Source organism: Castor canadensis, chromosome 9 (genome assembly GCF_047511655.1).
Source record: "Castor canadensis chromosome 9, mCasCan1.hap1v2, whole genome shotgun sequence".
NCBI lineage: Eukaryota > Metazoa > Chordata > Mammalia > Rodentia > Castoridae > Castor > Castor canadensis.
The window spans coordinates 139564367-139590150 of NC_133394.1; the positions used below are offsets into that span (position 1 = coordinate 139564367).

Consider the following 25784-nt stretch of genomic DNA (forward strand, 5'->3'; position numbering starts at 1 on the left):
GCTTTTCTTTCTGGATCCCAGACCCTGTTCCAAGTTCCCAAGGTTGTTGGCAGAATGTAATCCTTTGTGCTAGTACATGTGGGATCCCACATCCCTTGCTGCATATTAAACTGGGCAGTCTGCTCTTAGCAACTGGCCATAGACCCTTGCCATACAGCCCTCTCACCAACTCTCATAAAATGGCAGCTGAGCTCTTCAGAGCTCTATTCTGTGAAGGCATGCATATGATGGAGCCTAATCTTGGACATGCCATCTCATCCTATCATCTGTGCATGCCTCAGCTCTGAAGGTAAAGAAATTTAAAAAGGTGTGACTCACTGGGTGTTCCCAGGTGTATGCCATCCCAGTGGTATTTGTGAGTAGGCAGCTGCCCCTGTTTACAAAGTACTGAATTTGGCTGGGTTCATATCTCAAACACAGTTATTCCCTACTCATAGTGTTTTGCCTGTCATTCAGACATCTTATGGATTTAACCAAAAAGAGAAGCAAACTTTTCCTTGATTGCTGCAGTAGTTTTGATGTGGCCAGCAGGAGACCCAAATTCTTTTTTTTTTTTTTTTTTAGTGGGGAAAACTTTAATTAGGTTAAGGTTTAGACATATGTATAAACTGAAACATTTATTTTCTAATATTCAAAACCTGAAAAAAGGCAGATTTGATACATGGAGTGATAAGAAAATCACCCCATTAGATTAAACATTTTGAATAGTCACAAAAATCATAATCTTAACCAATGTCATAAAATCTAATGATGCCGTCCCGATTATGCATCAAACATCCTGTAAAACACCAACATCAAATCTCAAACTTAATGAATCAAAGCCTACCAAGTTGGAGTAGAGGCATCTGCATGTTTAAAAAAGTGCCTCAGATTCTGATGATGGCAAATGTATGACAAAATTGTTAGTTGCCTACCTTTTTTCCTTTCCTACAGAGCCTGATTTAAAAGAGTTAATTTAAATATTCTGTCTCCACAAATACTTTGTGTGCCCCAAAGGAACAGGATTCTACCCCAAGCTCCAGCAGGCTAAGGGTTATTTCAAACCCTTTGCTGATGACTGACTCAGGGATACACACGTCTCAGATCCAAGGATTTTGTAGAGAATTTGGGAAAACTTCCTCATATTAAGACAAGGCCCCTGGACCCCAGCCAGACTCTTCTGCTGCATATAAATGAAGATGTAACAGGCCCCAACTGCTACTGGCAATTATCCCGTGATTGTGAGGGTAGCCAGCCTTAGGATGACACCAATACTGTGGTTGAAAATGGAGGGTGGGAGTACCCCAAAGTTTTTGGTGACATTACTGAATCAGTGGATAGAAGAAAATGAAGCCTGTTCTATCAGGACTTCATATAACATGATTCAATATATACTCTTATTAAGTTGGATTTAGTTATTTGCTTTTTAAAACTAAATCATGGTCCCACTATAGCTGTCTGTTAACAATCTCTGTAAGTAGAAACTATACAAACAACCCCCTCCATACTTAACCGTAAATCTGAGATTGATTTCTTCCCTATTTTAACAAAGAATCTTTAAAAGTTAATATATATTATTATACTTTTCCAATATTGAGCTAAATTTTATTAAATTTTTACTTTTACTGCATTCATTTCATTTTTTTTATTCAAAGCTCTTGCTTTAGGCTTTGTGTTGAATATGTAAGACCATTTGCCATGCATAGAAGTCCCTGTATTCCTCTGGTAATTCAGCCAGTGCCTTTAAGGCTCTGTCCAAGATTTGTGTAGCTCTTGATGCTGCTCTAAGATCTTTGTTGCCATAGGTATCTGTTTTATCACAGCATTCAGAAGGAAGGTGCTTCCAAAAGACATTCACTCCCACTCCAAACTCTTCAGAAATTACATTATGGAACCATAAAGCTTCTAGCATTGGAAAAGAGTGGATATTTAGCCAAGTCTGGGCTATCTATATTCAGCACTTCTGATTGAGAACCTGACAAATACAAATACTGTGCATCTCGAGGACTGAACAATGTAACACACTTTTTTCCTGTCACTTGTATTAAGAAGTTATCCATTACATCATAGTGAGTCCAAAGTTGTAATCCAGGTGAACTAATTCGAAAAACACTGGAAAAGAACTGTTCCTCTCTGAAGAATTTGGGAAACTTACTATTTCCTTCCAATAAAGGAAACTGCTTTCTGATATCTGCAACATCCTTTCTAGGGTCTTCTCCAAGTGACTGTAAATAATATTTCTCATCCTCTGAAATAAAAAATTCTGTATGTTTTTCTTCAGCTGCTCTCTGGACCAACTTGTCAAAAGGTAAAGTTTAATGAAGTCCATCTGTGGAACTGCAGCAACATGAATTTTTACTTCTTTTGTCCCTCCAACTTGGCTTAGATAATCCACTGTCCATGTGCTTGTACATGACCCCAAATCAATTCCTTCCAACACAAGAGGTTTTCTCTGTGGGTAGAGGTGCTGCATGAACCGTTTCCGCGAAATGCCCCCGCCATGGATGCTCACGCTTGTAGTCTCCAGCTAGGGCCCCCCAAATTCTTTTTATAAGCCTTTTCTACCCCACTCAAAGTATTTGAGAAAGTCTGCACTAGGACCTTTAAAAATAGATGAAGGGAACTGAGAATGAAAATGTAGGAATCTACATTTTTGACAAAGTACGTTTGCATAAAAAGCACTGGGTCCCACTTACAATGGTGAGGGGAGAGAAGGAATTTAGCACACACCAGGCAGGGGGGGATACATTGGTTAGGATAGAGAAATACACTGCTAATTGGATATGGCAATGCTAATTGTATAAGACAATTGCTTTTTTTTTTTTTTTTTGTCATGACTCCTCAGAGTTATTCTTGAGGAGAGTTATTCTGTGTGACATTCAGAAAGTCACTTCACCTGGGGCAGGTTCTGTCTTCCTGTCAGCACATTAGGGATTAGGATGCTGTCTTCTAATCATGAAGTGGGGTGAGTAATAATTGGTTTTGTTTAGCACTTGAAAGGCTCAGATAAAAAATTCTTCTTTAATTGCAAAGTATTACTCATGAACTTTAGAAGGAAAGTATAAGAGCAGAGTTAAATATTGTTTCTTATTCTGTAGAGTTTCTGTCACACTTCCAAGAAATAAGGTTTTGAGAAGAAGATTATCTATAGGTCTAAACAGTTAACATGGCTACCCTTCTGACATCCAAAAATGTACACAACACAGATGTTCTCATGGTTCAACCTTTACAGTTACCATTTCCTGCCTTGGGTAGATGATTTAACTTCTGGGGACATAAAATTTTCCTTGAGGATATTGATAACCTGAAGGTTCAGAATATCAGCACCCATGAAGATAAGAAGGTAAATGAGAAATTTTGCAAAAAGTCTTTGATTTAGAGTATACTCAATAGATCTTGGACCCCTTCAGTTCTTTCTTCTTATTTTTCTAAGTAGATAAGTAACTATAATTCACAATGAAGGTTCTGTGATGTTATCTTGATGTCTAATACCTTAATCATCAGTCAATGTTAAGTTTATTCTATGGCATTTAAAGGTTTTTTGGTTTTTTTGTTTCTTTTTAACCTAATAACATGTCATGCTCAACATTTGGAATCAGACAGAGGGAATTATTTAACTGTCTTACCTACAATAAATTTTTCATCCCACCTTGCTAGAGGTTAACTTTCTTCTTTATCATTATTAACTTCATTTGTATATTCATTTCTATATTTATTCACATATATATGTATACATGTGTATAGATGAAAAATATCTGGGGTTGGGGATGTATATATAGTTTGAAATGCTTGGAGTCAAACCGAGGGGTTCACACATGCTAGCAACATACATCCCAGCCCCAAATGTAGTTGTGTGTGCATATAGGGATTTTTTGACCCAAATGTGTTGCTGATACATGTGTCCTGCAAATTAACTATTCTTTCTTAACAATTAAGAGCTGGTAGCGAACATTTCATTTGATTTTTAAACAAGCAGGATACCTATCTTAGTTGAGTACCTTGTTGGACAGGCTGAGCCTGACCTAACAGATAGTCTAGCAACTGCCTCACCAACCACTCAGACTTCTCTTCACTTGGGAATCTGAGGAAAGCAGCATGTCCACATTGTCCTTTGGCTCACTATTGTTCCAAAAGAACATTCCTTTGAAGAGATGTACATCTCAACTCATACCTCAGATCTCTACCCACTTACACACACACACACACACACACACACACACACACACAAACCAAAAAATTCAAGAACATAAAAATGGACTGAAGACCCTTATTTCTGCTTAATCTATGAACTTCTTGAAGTTTATGTGCCAAACCTGATTCATTTTGCAATGCTGCACACCTGATTTTATGAGTCTAGCCCATTGTACTGTTCAGTACCTGGAAAACATTTCCTACAGAAGATTTAGAGAGCCTCCTGTGTGCTCCTCTTCTGGTATGTATTCTGGGTTTCCCCTGTACCTGCTGGTTTCATCCCTATTCAGTAAGCTCCCAGAAGACAGGACTGTAACTTCTTTATCATAATATCCTCACACTTTTAGACTGTATCTTGTCTGTTATGGGTAATCAATAAATATTTGTGAATGAATGAATAATATCAAACAATCAGATCAAGGGACTACCCAGTTAAGATTTTCAATTTCTCTCACCTTTCTCTTTTTGTTCTCCTTACATCTACTTAGTAAAACTGAAAAGTTGTTAATTTTCTTCTTGAAAAACAACCTAATATTAAGAGAAGTGAAAGAGTGTGTTTCTTTGGTAAATGAGCTATACATAATGATTTAACACCTTTTATTTTATCAAGGGCAGATAGTGCTCAACTTATGATGGTTTGACTTAATAATTTTTTGACTTTATGATAGCATGGAAGCAATACACATTTGGTAGAAACTGTATTCTGAGTCTTTTTTTCTTCTATTTTATCATTTTTACATTTATTTACATGTGTGTACATTGTTTGGGCTACCTCCCTCCACCCTCTACCTGGCAGAACCTGTTCCACCCTCTTGTTTTCTGATCTTGTTGGAGAGAAACATAAGAGATAAAAGAAAAGCATAGTGGTTTTGCTAGTTTGAGATAAAGATACAGAGAGATTCCTAGCATTGCTTCCATGTGCTTGTGTATTGCAACCCACATTGGCTCATCTCTGCCAGAACTCTTCACTACTTCCACTACTTCCTGGTCCCCTTCCCATAGTGGCCTCTGCCAGTTTAAGATTACTTTATTTGCTCCTCTACAGTGAACACATAACCACATTCAAGTTTTAGGTTTCCTTCCCTTCCCCTATTTTTCCCGTGTGCATTCTCTCCTTAGTGTGTGACCCATGTCCAATAATATTACTGCATTTGTTTTAGGTCTATAATCTGCATATAAGGGAGAACATGCAATTTTTGGCTTTCTGAACCTGGCCAACTTCGCTTAAGATGATGTTCTCCAGTTCCATCCATTTACTTGTGAATGACAAAATATCATTCTTCTTTGTGGCTGAGTAAAATTCCATTTTGTACAAATGCCACATTTTCTTAATCCATTTATCAGTATTCCATTTTGTATAAATGCTACATTTTCCTAATCCATTCATCAGTAGTGGAGCATCTTAGTTGTTTCCATAGATTAGCTATTGTAAGTAATGCTGCAATAAACATGTGTATGCAGATGCCTTTGGAATAACCTGAGTCACATTCCTTTGGGTGTATCCATAGGAGTGGGATTGCTGGATCATATGGCAGATCCATGTTTAATTTTTTAAGAAGCCTCCATATGGTTTTCCAAAGTGGTTGAACTAACTTTGAATTTTCATCTTTTCACTGGCTGGTGATGTATGATCTCATATTATCTTATGGTGCTAGGCAGCAACAGTAGTAGGCTGCAGGTCGCCATCACTTATGAGATCACCAGGATAAAGGACAAATACTCTATGGTGTATTGTGTTGCTAGGTTGTGATTTCAGAAGTTTAGATGTTTTAAATGCATTTTTCAACTTATGATGGGTGTATCAGAGCATAACCCCATTATAAGTCAAGAAGTTAAAACACAAATGTTAAGAGCAGTTTCAAATGATAACAAAAAACTTCTTTTGGTTCTATTGCAAGAGTTTTCAGTGTTTCCATCTGGTAATATATTATTTACCATCAAATATGGTTCTATCAAATGGGTAATGACATATCTATGACTGAAAGTACCTCTTTCATCTTTACAACATATGCTGGTGGTATTTAACACCTCCTGATACATCTTGGTTAGAGTAGGTTCACTGCTGCAACACACAGTCCCAAAACATCAGTGGCTTCAGAAAACAAAGGTAAGTTTTTATTTGTTCACCAAATTCCATGAAGTTCCATTGAGGACTGGGTAAGGATTCTATTCATTACTGGGGACATTATTCCATCTATCTGCTTCATTCTTGCCGACAGCATCAACATTCTTCACTGGGCCCTTAACGGAGGGCAGACAAAGACAAGGAAAATTGTGCAGGGATTTGGTGGACCTGTCCTTTAGTGGCAGAAATCCCTTTTGCCCCATTCTATTGGCCATCAATCAGTCATACAGCCCCACCTAATTTCAAGGAAGGCTGAATAGTGTAGTCTCCGTATATGCTCAGGAAGAACGTAAAATTTATTTCCTCCAAATGAGAAAATGACATGTGGGAAAGATATGTCAGAGGATCAAAGATAATCCCCAGGTTTAATGACTTCCTAGGAACACTTACAGGATTTAGCATATGTCTTACTTATAGTTACGATTTACTATAGCAAAGAAAGTCTGCAGAGGGAAAAGAGATGTAGGCAATGTTTGGAGAAAACCTGATGCATGCTTTCAAGAGTCCTTTGTAAATGGATTCACACAAGTATGCCTAATTCTCCCAGCTGTGTGTCATTGTGACACTTGTAGAATGTTGCCTAGCAAGGAAGCTTATTAGATATTCTATACCTAGCATGTACTCACTTGCAGACCCCAAGAAACAAAACAGGTGCTCAATAAAAACTGTTTTTTTTGCACAGTCTAGACACAATGACCCATTCTTCTCAGAGAATGATAGAAATTCTTTCAAAATCCAAGTTCTCAAACTTGAGACCAATCCTGACAACAGAGTCACACCTACTATGTTAATGCTTTTCTGCACAAAGGTGTACATATTTTAAAATCAAAATATGTTAATGTAGTTAGATTCTTGTTTTGGCTACCTCTGAGCAAGATACATCACCTCTATGGGTTTCATTTATTTCATCTGTAAAATTAGAGGAAGAGCATCTCACCTATGCTTTGCAAAGATAATGACTGTGAAGCACAGATTCTGTGTCACAAATGTGACTGCTATTATTAATACTATTATCATTAGCACCATTGTTATCATGCTGCTACTCTAAATTGTGTTTCTGTCTAGAAGCTTCTGCTTAAAACTTTGATTCATGCTTTATATAACAATCCCCCTCAAAAATTAGGAAATGTAGATTAATTCTCAACTCTATTAAGATTTGCCCAAAGACAAATTTGGAAAGAGTTCACTGTATTATGGGTGCTTTTATTCTTTCTCCTGAATTCCTGAGGAAACTAACATAATCTTTCTTATGATTCCTTCATTGGGATTCTGAAAATCAAAAGAGATAATATCATTCATTATCATTTAAAGGTCATATTTAAGGCAATATGAGATAGACATTTTTTTTTAAAATATGAAAAAGCAAACCCTATATAAAGCAAAAATCACTAGAACCATTTCTACAATCTCAAAGATGATTTGCCCACTCATCTACAGCAATCCAGTTAGACCATACTTTATGTTTCTCTCAAGAAATAGTTATGTGCAGACAGATGGGACAGGTCTGCTCCATAAGAACACAAGTTCTTTCTGCACATTACCCTACTATCCTTTGACTAGAATTTAGTTCTTCTTCATTATGTAATCTGCATCACCATCACATTCAAAGAAAGAGGGAAAGTAAATGAGTTCCAGTCCAGGGACAAGAGGCTTGTCTTAATTTAGATATAGCACAAATGTTATATACATCACTTTTATTCCCATTAATGGCTGAAATTTAGTCACATCAAGCAAACAGTTCTAGGGAAAGTTCTGAAATGTACTGTCTAGTGGAACAGCAGTGCATGCATATAAAAGGAGAAGTTGGGTTTGAGGGAACAACTAGTAATTTCCTCATGCTAATAAAGCTTCCTTCCACAGAATTTTTCTAGCGCATATTTCTAAAGATTTCTTAAGATTGAGATTCCCCCAAATGAGAAAGTGGAATGCAGAAAAGATATATCATGAATTTATCTAATCCATCAATTAAACCTTTTTTGTTTAGTCTGAAAGCAGCATCTCAACTGATACCTCAAACACAAAGATCACTGTGAAGATCAGCTCTAGAAAATAAGAATATGTCTCTGTCTTACAAGTGATTCGAGGTCTTCTACTTCCCTCATCACTGAACTTCACAATTGAATCCACATCAAATTCAAAAGTAACTTCATCCAAGGTGGCTGTTAACACAGTTTGCTATACAAGGAACCAAGTCTTCACAGCCCAGAGTGGTAGGTAGAGTGCTGTATGAATCAACTTTAACATTTCTCCTTCTCATTCTTTCTGGAAGAACTAATTGGTCCACAAAAATATATTACTGGAAGCCCAATAAATAATGTGTCAAACTTGGTCTATGTTTCTTAAAGTACCTGCTGTGCAACTTTCAATATTTTGTAACTAAAAGTAAAAACAAATCTGGGGCACCATTCATCACTATATGTTGCTGGCAGTAAACCTACTGCATGAAACCAGATCATTTCCCACTTTTTATAATACCCACTTAAATGTATTCATTAATATAAGTCTAACTGGAAATTATGCCACTGATCCTGGTAGGCATTCAAATCTTTATTAAAATAAGTCGTCAAAACATAGGAGGTCTCTTCAATGCTGCATTTGGGATGAATGTGCTAAACTGTAAATCCGCTCCAATCTGTATTAATTGATTTAATCTGAAGAAAATACAAAGGAGGAGAATGTGTCAAAGAAGAGTGAAAAGAATCAGTTACTTACTCTGACATTCTATTGAATTATGAATAACATATGATATTCCATCTCCCATGGAATTTTAGGAGACTGACTCAACATTTCTCTTCTCAAGCTTCTCCTGATTGCTATTCCATGCCATAAACGTGTATTGAGTGCTAACTGTTTATTGAATACCTAATATGTGTCAAGGGCTTTGCTATTATTGAATATATGTTGATATTAAAAATAGAATTGTCTTCAACCAATACATACTGGAGTCCAGTGGAGAAAGTAAAAAATTAATAATCAAAGAAATACTTTGTATCAAAGTATGACACATCCAATGAAGAGAAAGGACAGAACTCTGAGAGAAATTCAGATAGGAACAGAAGCCCTAAAGAATATACAAAAAGTAAAATTTATATGTTAACTTGGCTAGGCTATTGTGTCCACATTTTTGGTCAAATACTAGTCTAGACACTGCCATGAAGGTATTTTTCAGATGCAATGAACATTTATAATCAGTTAACTTTAAATGAAGAATATTACCCTTAATAATGTGAGTCGGGATCACTAAATCAGTTGAGGGGCTTAAAAGGAAAAACTGAAGTTTCCTAGAGAAGAAGAAATTCTTCCTCAAAACTATAATATAGAAATCCTACCTGAGATTTCAGCCTTCCTGTTGGTTCTGTGGGTATTAGGCTAGCTAGTCCCTACAACTACATGAGTCAATTCCTTAAATTAAATCTTAGTTAGACAGGTAGACAAATAGAGAGGTAAACAGATAAAGACATAGATAGATAGATAGATAGATAGATAGATAGATAGATAGATAGATAGATATGACAGCTAGAAAAATATCTTATTGGCTCTGTTTTCTGGAAAACCTTGACTGCTGTAGCAAGCCTTTCTGAAGTTAAGGGTTTTCTATGCCAGACCCAAAGGAGAATCAGTTATGAAAAGAGCCAGAACAATATAATTCCCCATAGATGACACAAGTGCAAAAGTTCTAAGACAAGGAAGGGTTTATTATACTCAAGGAACCAGAGGGGTCTGTGTGACTAAATCACTACGATTGAGGACAAAGTGATCTAAGACGAGGCCAGCGAAGTGCATGAAGCAAGTCAAGCAAAGTCGTGCAGGCTGGATTTAACTCAGTGTGCAGCATGAAACTACTGAAGGTTAAGTAGTGATTGCCTATGATCTATGTTTGCAGTAAGTTCTATTTGGCATATAATGGATTTGGTCAAGGAGGAAGAATGAATGAGAGTGACAAGAAAAAAAATTGCAGTCATCTAGTCAAGATAGGATTGTAAATTCAACTAAAAATTGTAATAGCTTAAATGTGAGTTAAATGATTTGATCTATATTTTGTAAATAAGAATTACAGAAGTTGACAAATGTATTTAACATGACCCGGAAGCAGAGGGAATCAATGTAGATGATACCAAGGTTCATGGCTAATAAGTGGGAGTGCATTGGTACTATTTAGTAAGATGCCAAAGACTGGGGGAGAAAAGTTCAGTGGGCTTGAGGGTGTTAGGAGCTAGTGGACAAAGATTTGGATTTCGTCTTTTAAAGGTTGATAAATTTAAGTGGTTGGATAGATGATACATCATTATAGGTGTTAAAAGGGCTGTTTAGTAATGAAGATATGAATTTAAGTGTCATTAACTTACAAATACTATTTAAGGCCATGGGAATGGATGATTACAAGCAATTATAATAAAGATAATATATTGAGCACATATAATAAAGGTAATATATTGAGAAAACAATATGTCTCTCTTCAAATACTTTATAAGCAAAATGCAAAATAATAGAATCATGGATAAAAAGGAGCATAGAATTTAAAAAATCTGTCTTCAAAGCTCTAAAGAAACAATCTTAAAAGCATTATTTGCGAGCATATTAGCCTGATTATGAGAGAAATAGGAAAAGATCCAATATCTGAATCAATATGACCCACTTATGACCATGTTAGAAAAATGAGTAGAATACATTAGTGTTAATAAGTTATAACAAAATATATTAGAGTTAATAAATTATAACAACTTCAGGAGTGAGAAGGCAAATCTATAAAGGTTCATATATAAATATGAACCATAAAAATTTTTATAGTCATCACTGAAATATCACAGAAGAAGGAGAACCATGGCACCAAACGGGGTAGATCATTAATATGTAAGTAAAGCTTGATCAAAGGGGAAATGTGTACCCCTTTTCATAAACTGCTTTCCCATATATAGGTCACATCATTTCAAAGCCTCATTAAGAGTATTTTTAACACTTTGTAGAACAGAAATCAGGAGACAGCATAATCATGAAATTGACCCAAAATCATAAGCCAATTGGTGACAGAACCAGGACTCTGTCATTACTCTGGCTTTTTGTGCATTTCCATTAAGCCAGAGCAACCTCTGCTCCCCATGCAGTAAACTAAAACAGTGTAGTCTACCAAAAGGAAAGGAAAGCCTGAGGTATCTTTGAAACCACTGAGGAACCTGAAAAGACCATTTCAAGGAGTAAATATTGTTATTAGTAAAGACATGTCCCTATTCCTCTTTTAAGTCCTTCTTCTTTCTGCTACTGAAAGACCCTATGTTAGCAAAGAGAAATGTCTACAGTGAGTTAAAATACCACCTACCAAACTCTTTATGCTGAAGGACTATTCTTTAAACATTCAAACAAATGAACAAGGAAATTAGCAAAACCACTTTTTCCAAATGTGATTTTTTTTTTTTGTGGTATTGGTATTTGATCTTGGAAACTTGTACTTGCTAGGTAAGTGCTCTACAACTTGAGCCACACCTCCAACCCTTTTTGTTTTAGTTTATTTTTCAGTTGGGACCTCCCACCTTTCTCTCAGGCCAGCCTTAGCAATGCTCCTACCTCCACCTCCTCAGTAACTGAGATTGCAGACGTGCACCACCGTGTCTTATTCCTTCAATGTGATTTTTAAGTTATTGTAGGTAGAGCAATACACAACCTAATTTCTTTTTTCATTTTAAAAAATACATTGCCTACTGATTTTCAAAAAATTCTGAGGGAAACTTGCATAAGACACATTATAGATTCCATTGCATTAAGAGAGAAGAAAATTAAATTTATCAAAAGCTGGGCCAAGAGAACTACTGCTGTTTGGCACCACAATTAATCTTTTCTTTCATAGATGTCAAGTATTCAGGGATTTTTGTTTGTTTTATCCTGATTTTTTATCACTGTTCCAACGGTACTTTCTCTTATTTTTTAAAGTTCTTTTCAGTCCCTCCTATCGTATTTCCTGCATATATCACTTCAACCCTAGGCAGTTACCTAATTATTTATTCCATCTAGCTTTCTAAATCATTCCCTTTGATGCCCCAAGAGAGAACATAAACAATATTTGCTGCAATATCTAGAGAGAGAACAAAAAATAATCCAAGCTGTCATTTAATGTCTATCACAAGAGAGTAAATGTCTTGGTTTCTCCAGCTAAAATCCAAGATAGATCTTCTTACCATAAATGAAATCTAATACAGAGCACTATGTGAAAAAAAAATCAAACCACATTTGCAATAAGCAAATTTCAAGAAAGGATATGATTAGTCCCTTTGTTGTTTGTTTTCACAGATTGTGGTCTATAATTATTTTAGGTCTCTGAGTCCCCATTAGTTGTCCACAGTGGTAGGGGGTGGAATGAGGGTGGGCAGTAATAATCTCTGTGGAACTAATAGTAGATTAAACATGTTTTAGGCAGTCATACACAACTGAGCAATTTACTGCTTGTCAGTGGCAGAATCAAGCACCATGTAATCTGTGCAATGAAGCGAATGCTAATAATGCTTACTTGGTTTTTTCCAGGAACTCTGCATAAAACCTCATGTTATTCTTTAATGGAAGGCAACCTTATTACTGAGCACACTTTGCATGAGTGTTAATAAGTGCCACTGATTTATTGGACAGATAACATTTATTGAAAAACAGAACGGGAGCATGCAGTTAATTACCCATTTTTTCTAATTCATTAGTGTTTTATGTGACTAGAATATTCTTCAACTGATCATAGCAGTCTCTGCTGGAATTGGAAGAACTTGGTGCTCAAGAAGTGAGGTGTCTCCTGCAGCACTTATGCCCTGCCTTTTGATTTACATCATTAGCACTAGAAACTTAGGGGGCACATGAGCTTCAGAGCAGAGAATTCTGACAGTCAGACACTTAATCCTGAAATTCAGTCACCCCTGGCACTTACTAGAAGTTTTACTTTGAGAATCCCCCAAAATTTCCACTTCCTTATTTGTAGATGGGGATCATTTCACCCACCTTGCATCATTGGTGAAGGCACTTATAAGAAATAAGGTAGGCGGAGTGGGTGGTAAGGGAGGGGGTGGGGGCAGGGGGGAGAAATGAACCAAGCCTTGTATGCACATATGAATAATAAAAGAAAAATGAAAAAAAAAAAGAAATAAGGTATAAAACAGAGATGTTTCTATGTAGGTACTGTGTTCCTGAGCCTTTTCATTGACGATCCAACACAAACAAAAATGTCCAGTGTTTATACCTTTTAAGTTTTGTGATGAAGGTAAATTATACAGTCAGAGTTTCCTTAAGACACCTTTGTCGACTAATCCTACATTCTCTATGCTTTAGACAAGAGGCAAATTCTGAATTTTTTTTAACATATGTGATGATTATTGTTGCCAAAGTCAAGTAACTTTCTACTATACTCTCTTTACACTAGATCTTATGTTCTACTTCTCAACTCAGGATTCTTTCTCCTCCATCAAACTGTCTCCGAAACTCTAAAACATCTTGACTATTCCAGATACCAACTCATACACTCTTCAACCGTCAATTCACACATTTTTATTGAGTTTCTTCACAAAATACAACTGCAATAAACACCTGGGAAGTGGATAGTAAACAAACAGATATGATTTTTGCCCTTGAGGAGTAAAGGGACTATAACTTGATTTATCTATTTGTCTACATTTTCTACATTATTGTTATACACCCTGGACTAACTATGGCATGCATGGCATTTTTGGTGTAATAATCATAACGTCAAGAGGCTTAGAAACTTCCCAATGTCATATAGTTAATAGATAGCTGAGACAGAATTAAAACAGACACTTCTGAGTCCCTGTCTCAAAATCACAGCTTAGAATCCTGATAAGAATAGAGAAGGATCTAAAAAAATAAAAAGAAACTAAATCAAAAAAGATTTTAGCTCTAAACAAAAGGAATTTTCAGTTATCTTATAAGACAACTAGTAAAAACTAGATCATAGCTGTTACTTTATCAAGCAAGCTTACTCTGAGGCTTGCAGTCAATATTTGTCACACAGGTGCCATATGAAGTTTCAGGTTACATGCAAAGAGATCTATAAGGTAAAGGAGCAGCAGGAGTGAAGAACATAGATTCTGGAATATCTAGAGTCAGATTGCCTGGGTTTACATCCTGATTCTGGAGAATAGCATTTAGCCCCTGCATACTGCAGTTCCTATTAAAAGATGAATCTGACCATTTTATATAAGGAATGAGACGAATACATTGACATTCTGCCATGGGAAAAAGTGAAGAAGGACTACATTTTGAGAAGAAGATAAGAATTCCTATATTATTTGAGGAATTGAGAGCTATGGAGTAGGCAACAGCATACATATGTGTGTCTAGAAGAAAGCTCCAGCTAAGCAATAAATACTAGAGACCTCGGTATCTAGATTATGTTCTTATCCATGAGACTGGGTAAGATCATCAAGGGAACAGACCCAGATGTGGTCAGATTGATGCTTTGGAAATATTACTCTAACAGAGCAGAATAAGAAAAATGAGAGGGGAGGCTGTTAGACCACGTGAAACCTACTGCTATAATTCAAACAGATTATTGAGAATGACTGAACGGTGCATAGGGATAATAATAGAAGCTAAAATTAAAATGTAGCAAAAATATTACAAGAGCCCATCCCCTAACCTCAATTTTGTGATCTGAAGCCAAAGAGGGCAAATATTAGCTTCTTTCTTGGGATTCGTTCCACTGGCTCCATAGAAGAAGCTGGACTTCATCTTAAAACAGAGATAACAAATTTCTTAGTGTTTTAAAGATAAAAACCTCCTCATTGAGTACATCTCCCCACGAGATCATATTAATTTTGCCTTCATCCCACACTTGACATTACTAGCATAACCCAACTCCTATATTGAGATGCTAGAGATGGTTACAAAAAGGACTGTTAGAAAGGTTTCTGATTTTTACTTTCTTTAAGGTATTTTTCTTTTCCAGTAAGTTTGAACAGTTGAAAAATCTGATTTTCCTATTTTTCTGTACTCTTATCCTACAAGTACCTAATTAGGATTCTTTCTTGTACTCAACATGCATCAAGAATCTTATGTGTGTAGGAGTGGTTGTAGATGTGTAAGGGTTTTTTGTTTGTGTATGTGTGTAGTATATGTATGAAAAACCAATGAACAAAGTACATAAGAAAATGCAAAATGAAATAGAGGAAAGCAGAACACACCTTGCTTAGAACACAAAGGGAGTATAAGAGAAGAATGAATGATATTTTGGAGACATACAGGTGAGTGAGGATGTAGAGAAAGGAAAAAAATTAACAATCTCAAATATTCTCTTCGATGTAGGTGATTTGGATTTTATCTGGAGTTCAGGTTCTTAACTGTATGGTACTTAACAGTAGGCGCTTACAATAGCATGGATCTTCTCATGGAATTACTTAAGCTGCTCACATGTGCCTTTCTGTAGATTTTCAAAAGTTTTATATTTGTGAACTTTCCTTAGTATGTATAGACTGTATTTTGAGGGCTTGAGGACGTTGCAGTTTCAAATTGCCTCCATTTTGAAAAATTATTTAAAATAAAATTAGAGGAAAGTAGATATCCACGTTGCACTCTTTCCCTAAGTCATATATTTCATTTGTATATGAGAAGCTAGCAATTCCATAGCATTATTTTAAGACAAGAGAAACAGATTGTCGTGTGTAGCATGGTAGTGTGTACTCCTAAGGAGAGAAGAAATTGATGGCAGTTATCTTGGAAGCTTATCTCAACTCAAGCACTATTCAAAGCTCAAACTTCTCTTCAAGCCCTCTATTAAAAAAGAATCTGTCCCTCTCACGTATGAACCTTATTTCCTACTTCAGTGACAATACTGATGCTCTCTTGTGTTACAACCCACAGTTTTCTGTCCCTTTGCTAAAAATTCTATCATTGGTAGGACAACTACATCTTTTGCTCTGATCTTCCAAGCTCATGTAAGAAATAATACATTTCCCATCCAAAGTAGAACTCATGAGCCCGGAGTGTTCATTCCTGAGCATTTTCCTTCAAGTCATCATTCTCTCTTCTATCTTAAACTGCTCACTTATTCTAATCTCCTTCACTTAGCCTATGGCACATGTCTGTCCTCATCCCAGAGCATGTCGCCATGTTGATCAAAAATTTCCTAAATATTATTCTCACTCTCCTTAGCACAACATTTTTGAAGTGAGGTCTACACTTCCTCTTTCACACTTTCCCTAGGATTATTGTCTCAGCTCCCTACAATATCCCTACCACTCCCAGCTTTTATCCCTACCACTCCATTAAAACTTTCTTGAATAAGCTTTTTTTAAAAAGCGTCCAACTTTATAATACTCAAAGTATTTATCTAACTGGACATTTTGCAATGGATAAATTCCCACACCCCAAGAATTTATCTACTCCCTTAGTTTCTTTAGTGTTCTTCCTACCTAACAATTCAGAATTCTTCCATCTTTGAGGGTTTCTTTCCCTACACACATCCCTTAAGTATTTCTATACTTTGGAGACCAATTGTTCCCTATAATTTGTATTCCTCCAAGAGGAGCACACCTATTCTCATGGACTTTTACCATATCTATGCTAATAGAGCTCAATTCAGAACTTCCAGCCCACATCTCTCACTCAATCTGTGTGTTCCCTTTCTGCCTTGCTCTGTCATGTTAAATATTTTAATATTAAATATTTGACATGCCCTAAGCCAAACATGTCATTCTCTATAGACCAAAACTACATTTTCTCTTATGTTCTCTGTTAATTGGGGTTCATGGTCATCTACCCAGTAATACAACCTAAATATGTAAATCATTCTTGACCCCTTATTTTCCCTCATGAGTCATATGCAATCATCTATCAAGTTCTGTCAGATTTTTAACTAACACTTTCTCAAATCTCTTTTCTTAAGGCCAGTCCATGCTGTCACTCATGCCCACATATTTGTCTTACAAAGTACTTAGGAGTATTCTAATTAGTCTCTATGTATGTCCTCTAATAAGATTCAGTCTCAATCCCAATACAAGATTTTATAAGTAAAATATAAAATTGACCAGGTCAATTCTCTATTGAAATTTATTCCTTACTAATCTTAGTATCTGTCATGAGACCAAACTTTTTAAATCCTTGAGCCAAGGAACCCTAGTTCCTCCAGTAAGTAATTATATGAGATACTAATGAGAATTTGGATCCAACACACTGTCAGGAGTGAAACGCCTCTCAGTTCATGTGCACTTATTTTGTTTAAGAAAAACTAAAATCTTCAGAATCCAAAAATCAGTAATTTCAAACTGAATTTTAAACAAAAGATGGAGTCACATTTAGGACAGAGATATAATAATTTTGCAGCAGTAGTTTTAAGAACTGAATTTTATGTAGTATATATCTTTCATATGTGTATTAGGTAGTGATAAGAAAAAAAATCTGTTATGAAAGCCAGTAATATATGGTAAGTCTTTGATGTTTTGACTTATTCTGAAACATTCTATCTCCAAAGTTATTACATCATGCAACAACAGGACCAAAAAGAACTACAAAACATAAATACTGAAGAATCATATTTTCACTTATATGCAAATTAGAAATTCTAAGCCAATTTTTATGCTTTCTTAGTCTGAATTTCATTACAAGCAAATTAAATTTGCTTTAGGATGTGACTTTACAACAAGAAAAATAATTTTGACAATTGTAAGGACCTGCAAATAATTACAGATATATCTATATAGCTATACTGTTTTATATATCTATAAAGAGATAGACAGGTTGGTATACATATATGAACAAATGTCTCTGGCATAACATTTTCTTTCACTTTCCAGATGTCTCTAACATAACTCTGTCTTCATGCTAAACACAGATACTTCACTTAAAGACCTTGACTGCAACAGTAGTGTAAGGAGCAACATATGTTAGTATATACAATGTATGAGATAGATACCATAATTCTCTCAGTTTTACAGAAAAGAAAAGTTAAACTCAGAAGTGAATGATATTACCTAAGAACACACAGGTGGGAAGAGACAGTGCTAGGATTATAGCTTAATAAATCATCCCAGAAGATGCTTTTGACCACTAACTTATGCTACCTGTTTTTCCCTCTCTCCCAATTCAATTTCAAGGCTTTAACTACTGCTACATCCTAGTTGCCAAGCTTATTTCTAATATCTCTATCACCAGTCCATTGACTATACTTTGCCAAAGTGATTCATTTAAATCCAGGCTGCTATAACAGAATATTATAAACTGGGTTGCTTAAACAACCAGGGGGTTGGAAAATCCAAGATCAAGGCACCAGACGGTCCAGAGTATAATGTGGGTCCCTTTCTGGTTCACAGATTATTGGCCTCTCCTTGTATCCTTACATGGCAAAAAGCCGAGAGAAAGGAAGCAAAATCTCTTACTTCTTTTAATTAAGGCATTAATCTCATTAATGAGCACTCCACCCCCAGGACCTAATTATCTCCCCAAAGCCCCACCTTCTAATGCCATCACCTTCAGGCTTCAGATTCCAGAATATGAATTTCAGAAATTAATACATCCAATCCATTTCTGATCTTTATAAATAGTAAATTTATTGATGTCAGATCTTTAAAGCCATTGAAAAATGACTCCTTATTCTTTTATTTAAAAAAATGTAATTTCCTGCCATGACTTTCAGCATTAGGCTTTTTTGCACATTTCTATCCTTATTCCTGACTCTGCCCCATAGTCTTTGTTCTAGTCCTACAGAGCTAAGTGCCCATCACCCCAGAGCATGTGATTATTCTTTGCCATATTACTTCTACCTAAGGAGTTCCTTTTATTTTTCCAGGTCTCAGATATCTGTAAAGTATCTTTTCCCTCCCCCATTTTCCCAGACCATTCTTTGAACCTCTCTTATGGGATACTTATATTGTACAGTCAGTAGGTTTGTAGTATTGTTTCCCCACCATACTGTGGGGACAGGTGCTGTATCTGTTTATCTTTGCCTTCAGTCCTCAATGAATTCAAAGTGTAAATGAGTAGGTCAGAAAAGTATAGTATGAGTGCTTGCTCTGTCACTTAAGACACAACTTTATTGCTCATTTGTAGAATGAAATAATGGCAGTACTTTTGTATATCATAATTTTGTGAGGATTAAATGGGATTAGCACAGCATATGACATATAGTATAATAAAGAAATGTTAGAATATCTTTTTATTAGTAGTAGTACAGAGTATATAAATCCTAGTGTTCAGACAATTACCATTCTTTAATTCTGGATCTTATTTTGATAAGTGCAATAATTACATGTTGTGTCTATTCTCCTTTGGAGCAATCTTTCCACTGAGTGAACTCAGTCAACTAGACGGTTACAATTTTCAGGAAAACTAATATTCTCTAAGTGAGAGTAGCACCTAGTTCCCTCACTATGGTACTACACATAGTATCCTGTCCAGATGCTGTGCTTGACACCATCATGAAAAATAGTCCTTAACACTTGGAAAACTTATGTTCTTATTTGACATACAGTAATTTCAGCAAGTTTTCAGCTTCCAAAGAATTCCTCAAGGGATGGCCAGTCTACTGATAAGCTACACCAAGAATTAGACCTAGCTGCTTCTGAAAAGGATTGTTTTTCTTCTAATTTGGAGTAGGCGTTTGTTTCATCATATTTATTTACTAGAATATCCTGTGCAAACTTTGTTTCTTAGACTGACATTTTGGATTCAAAACACTGGAATTTCCTACCACCAGCCCACCAAGGTGGCGTTCTCATCACAGCACTGTTACAGAATATCTTTTTAAAGGGATTCATCGTGTAGTTTCTCCATTTATTTAGCATCTGACATTAGGAACTTCATTTTAACAAATCTGAATGTTAGATTCCCCATCTCTAAAACTAGATAGGTCATGTCTTATGTGAAGGAATGCAATCATCAGAAATCATATTTGCAAAGTAATTTTGTGCTGTGGAAATCATATCATTTGTGCATAAATTATGCTCAATAAGAGTAGGTATCACTTATTCTTAATTAATCCTGTGAAGAGCAATTTATCATGAATTCCTGAACATGAGTCTAAAGAGTAATATTTTTTCACAATCCTGACTATTGGTTTTCTTAAGAATTTGAGAGAATCAAATGTTTCTTTACGTATTACCTATTCTCCCTATATCTTGGCATCAACACTTAAGGAGTCACTAAATGAAAAGAATAACTGTTAAAAGATAATATCTGATAACCTAACCAATATAATAATTTAGCTTTAGATTTGAAAGTCTATTATTTGAATTAGGGGATCTTATTTGCATGTTCATTCAGTTATTCAGTGACTACTGAACATTTGATCAGACATAAAAAATATCTCATAAATAGTTTGTAATCAAGGAGGTCAGAAAAAGTAGTAAATTGACATACCATGATTAAAAGCAATAAGGCTATAGCAAAGGTAATTGAGAAATGAGAATTAAGCTTCCCAGGCAGTGCAAGAGTAGTTAAATGGAACTGGGAATGGTAATACTTGAATTAGTACTAGTTAATCAGAGAGCATTACTTAGACAGCAAGGGACATTACAACATCAACCCAGGACCAGGCAAAACAGAGTAGGAGAAGTTTGCAAGGAAGTATAAGTAAAGAGCGGGGCTCATGGTGAAGAAAGGTCAACCAACAACTAAGGTGGATATTTGAAAAGCATGGGATTTATGTGCAAAATAGGAACTTAGGAATGTTCCAAATGCACAGTTCGAAATCTACCTAGAAAATTAGCTTAAGGTAAAAGATGCTCCCTGAAGGCCAGACTTGACAGTTTACACCTGTAATACCAGTTACTCAACAGGCAAAGATCAGGAGAATTGCAATTCCAGGCCAGTCCAGGTAATAAAGTTTGTAAGACTCCGTCTCACCCAGTAGTTAGTTATGGTGCCACACACCTGTCATCCCAACTATTTGGAGAAGTGTAAATAGAAGGATCACAGTCCAGGCTGAACAAGCACACTACAAGACCCTATCCTAAAAACAACTAAAGCAAAAAGGAATCGAGATATGGCTCAAGTAGTAGAGCAATGCCTACCTAGCAAGCATGAGGCCTTAAGTTCAATCTCCAGTACCACCACAAGGAGGAAAAAAGCTTATAATAATTCTTGCAGGTACAATGGAGCCTCAGAAATTACTAGCATTAAAATTCAAACCAACATATAAACTCTGTAGTCTTTTATGAATCCTCCTTCCTCTTGTGGAGATTGATTGATCATTTATGACAATATTTTCTCAGCAAAAAGAATCCTTGACCTAATAGTGATGGTTTATGTTTATCATGAATAAAATATTGACTTGTTTCTTTCTCCATTAAAACTCCTTTGTAAATTACAGCTGTCTATGAAATTGAGCTGAATATGAAAGCATCAATTTTTGTTGCTGCATAGAAATGTTTAAACAATCAAATGTATAAGTCCCCCAGGTCAACAAAAACTCAGTTTATAAAAGAAGCAGAAAATGGATGATTGAGCATAAGGCCTGACCCTTTGATCAAAAAAGATGAAATTTCAGAAGAGTCTAATGGTGGTTACCAGAGGCTAAGATGGAAGGGAGGTAAGAGGAGACGGGGAGATGTTAAAGAATTCATAATTACAGTTAGATAAGAGAAATACATTTCAAGAGATATACAGTTAATGATGATATATTGTATTCTTGAAAAAATGTAAAGAGAAATCAGACATGGTGGTATATGCCTGCAATCCTAGCACTAGGGAGGCTGAGGCAGCCTCCCCAGTGAGTCTGAGGCAACTCAAACTGTGGTTGTGAGTTTGAGGCAACCCTGAGCTAGATAGTGAGACCCTGTCTCAAAAATCAAATGTGCAGGGTAAATGCTTTTGTCTCATCATAAAAGTAACTGTGTGAAGCAATGCATTTGTAACGAGCTAGACTTAAGAATCCTACAATGTACATACACTTCAAACCCTCATGTTGCACATGATAAACTCACAGTGTTTTCTGATAAAATACGCCAAATTTGTGTTTTTTAAATAAAAGACAAAATTAATTTTTTTGGTCTATGACAACTTATATAAGAATCCAAATTATTTTAATACAACTTCCACATCCCTTTCAATTTTCCTTAAAATTTTCAAAGAGCAAAAACTCTAGTTATTTTAAAAAGGTGAAATCTACCCTATCGTGGATACAAAACTACTCAGTACAGAAATGCACAAGACCAGGGCATTAAAGGGTCTTTAGCTACTTGTTTCGGAACCAGTCAGTCTCCATGGAAGCATTTCCCCAGCTCGGTGCATAAGAAAACTCATAATGACATTGAATTATGCTTTGTAGCCAGACACATGCCTGGGACAAGGAAATTTGATTTAATGTCCCTTAGAGACTGGAGCCATCTTTCTTCTTGTCCCCAGTCTGCTTGTTTAGAGCTTGCTTTGCCAGGAAGTGTGCCTGTTGTTTTTTTGACAGTCTACTCTGAGGAACAGGCAGCAGCCCCCTAAAGCATTCTCTCCATCTTCTCAGAAAGGAGCATGTGAAATTTCAATTGTACAGCATCTTGAGAAAGGCTCTGCCTTCTATTACAAGTTGTCTGAGAGTGGCTCCAAGAGTACTTGCTGAATAGAGCCATGTGTCAGAGTAGTGTGATTTCGAATGGGTGAGGCAGAAACCTTAGGAACGTTATTTGACTTTCCATGAGTTCATTGTCAAATGACCTCAGGCATGTCACAAGCAGAATCTAAAAAACGGTCACTAACTTAAGATATTATTATAGTTTCTAAAGGAGTGAAATAAGCCTTACCATCTAAAGCATCAGTTATGTTTTTTGATAATAATACATATCTTGTACTGGAAAATGTCCAACATTTCATTGATTAGTTGGTTAACCTTTTTTTCTTATATGGTTATTTTTTAACATTTTAATTAGTATATAATACTTTTGCAGGGAGTTTCATTGTGACATCTCCATTTATGCTTACCAGGTACCCTGATTTATTTCATCCCCTCCATTATTCTTCCCCTTTCTTCTCCCCCTTCTTAAGATGACTTCAACAGGTTTCAATGTTCCACATTCATACATGTAAAAAACACATCAACCATATTCACCCTCCTTTGCTCTTTCCTTAACATTGCCTGTTTTACATTTCTGTCTTTCATTATGTGTCCATCATTCATGAGGTTTTGCCTTGATATTCTACCTGTAAATATATTGTATTTTAATCAGTTTAACCCCCTGTATTATCCTTTCTTACCCTTTCTCCCCCTTTCCCCATATTGTTTGACAGTTTTCAGTGCATTAACCTTGTGCTGAAAAATTGGGGTTTTCAAGAAGATAGTACACTCAGAAGAGTTTGGGTTCATGTAACAGACAGGTGGATAGGCCTGACCTCCAGCTAAGATAAGGCTCCAAGAGCTTGGAGTGAAGATGAGCAGAATGAAAGCCAGTGGGACCCAGAAGTCTTACATCATCAAATAACTTTCTCATTTTGTTGCCTAGCTAGTTTAGTTTACCTCTGAACTTCAGTTAGGCCTCTTATGAATCCTGAGTTATAATCTGAGACATTACAATTCTGAAGTCTGAGACAGTTCCTTCCCACAACGGTGTAGTGACTAACAAAATGTGCTCTTAAGCAACAACTGCTATTATACGCAGTAATGGTAGGCATCATTTGTTTTTTAATTCCTTTGAATAGCGATGTATTAGTGAATATATAAATGTATCTAATTATAATATTTCCATATTTTTTTCTCATGAATTATATATTGGGTTCCTTATAGTTTTGAGGGTCAATTATCAGGTAGTCAGTATGAATGAAAAGGTAGGTTGGTATGAGTGGTGTTCCAGTAATAATGATCATGTTGATAAACCAATAGTAGTAATAAATATATAACTAGTCAAAGATTATCTTTTGGTCAGAAGTGTATGGATTTGAGGAATTTAAGGTAGTATAAGCAATGAGTAGTGAAGAAAGGGGGAGAGAGAGAGCACAAGAGAGAGAGATTGAGAAATTACTGGCTGAACAGAATAGAACTGAAGACATAAGGACTCAAATTAAAAAGCTATCATGAATGAAGGTTTATATTTCTGTAGCCATGGTGTCTTCATTTTTCTTGCAGCTTTGAGCCCATTGGTAAGAAATAATTTATCAAGAGCTCCTCTTTGCTCAAACACTGGAAGAATCAGACCAGAGTCTGATTTCCAAATCCAGCTTATTGCAATGAGCAGAATGTACTGCCTGATCTCGTATTAGGCACCCTTCCCTGATGTCTGCTACTGCCCTCCTTTCGTCCACCTTACCATCATGAAAGGGTCAACCATTACAAAATGGGATTCTTGATTGTGAATTGAGGAGAGGTAGGAACAATGGCAGAGTTGAGTTACTTTTTCCCAGGTCAATTAACTGACATGATGCAGAGCTTGGAACAAACCTAGACTATTTATCACCTGAGTTCATACTAATTTCCTTAGTTTTGTTCCTGTCATTTAAAATGCTCACTGGTGTCTCGGGGCTGAATTCGGTGAATGCTGTAGTCAGGACTAAGTGAAGCTGGGCTCCTTTTACATGAAGATCTACACCAAGCACCATGAAAGGACAGAAGGAAAATGGTAGGCCAGTGGTTCTCTGCCTATCCATTGAGGTGGCTTCAGAAAAACATTTACAATCAGTGCCTTTCAAACACTGCACACAAATCACCTAAAGTTCTTAGCACGAAGCAGATTCTGGTTCGGTACTTGAGGTATGGAGCCTGAGAATCTACATTTTTAGCAAACTCCCAGGTAGCAGACACCAAGGATGCAGGTCCCATCCCAAGACCACACAACGTAAAAAAGGTTTTAGTCAAAAAGAGCTAGGAAAAATTCAAGCAGCAAAAATTTTGCTGTTGCTGAAGCTTTCCCACAGCTACACCAATAGAAGTTTCCCTGACAAGCTCATGCCAGGTTTGCAGCTACACCAGTCCAATGAATAACTACAAGCACAGAAGCTGACTGGCCCAGCTACCAAAGAGCATGTGCTAGAAAAAAAAAACAAAAAAAAACCTCCCAAATTATACATGGAGGTTACCAGCAGTCAATTTCTTTTGAGTTTGTATTATTTGGTTCCAGAATGATATTTCCTTTCCTTACTTCAATTTTGGAGAAATTTACCAGCAATCATAGTGAGTAGAATTTTTATATAAGTTGCTGAGTTTAGTATTGGTATTGTTTCTGACAGTATGAGTTTCTTACTTTTTTCGGTAGTACTAGGTCTTGTGCGTTGGTAGAATTCGGGGTCCTGTACTTGCTAGGCAGATACTCTACCTCTTAAGCAATGCCCCCAGCCTATATATGAGTTTCTTTAGTGCTGTTCTTTCAGGAGCTCAGGGTCTAATTACCTGAGCTATTACCATTACTCCATGTTGGGTGCTGAAATATGTTAGGTACCATATGAAATGAATTATACATATTATCTAAGTTTATCCTTACAAAAACTCAAAGCCAGGTGCTATTTTTACTCCCCACTTAAAGTGATGATCTGAGGCTAAATCAGGTTATATGAACTGACTTAGTACTGCCCAATACTGTGTAATACTGATTTATATCCTTCA

At 36.1% G+C, this 25784-nt stretch overlaps 1 protein-coding gene and 1 pseudogene across 5 annotated transcripts in view; one reads left to right on the forward strand and one right to left on the reverse strand.

Annotated features, from left to right (window-relative positions):
- Positions 1–25784, forward strand: part of Kcnip4 (potassium voltage-gated channel interacting protein 4) — a 1065442-nt gene that overhangs the window by 965868 nt on the left and 73790 nt on the right. The window lies entirely within an intron of this gene.
- Positions 1625–24784, reverse strand: LOC109676407 (tRNA wybutosine-synthesizing protein 5-like; annotated as a pseudogene).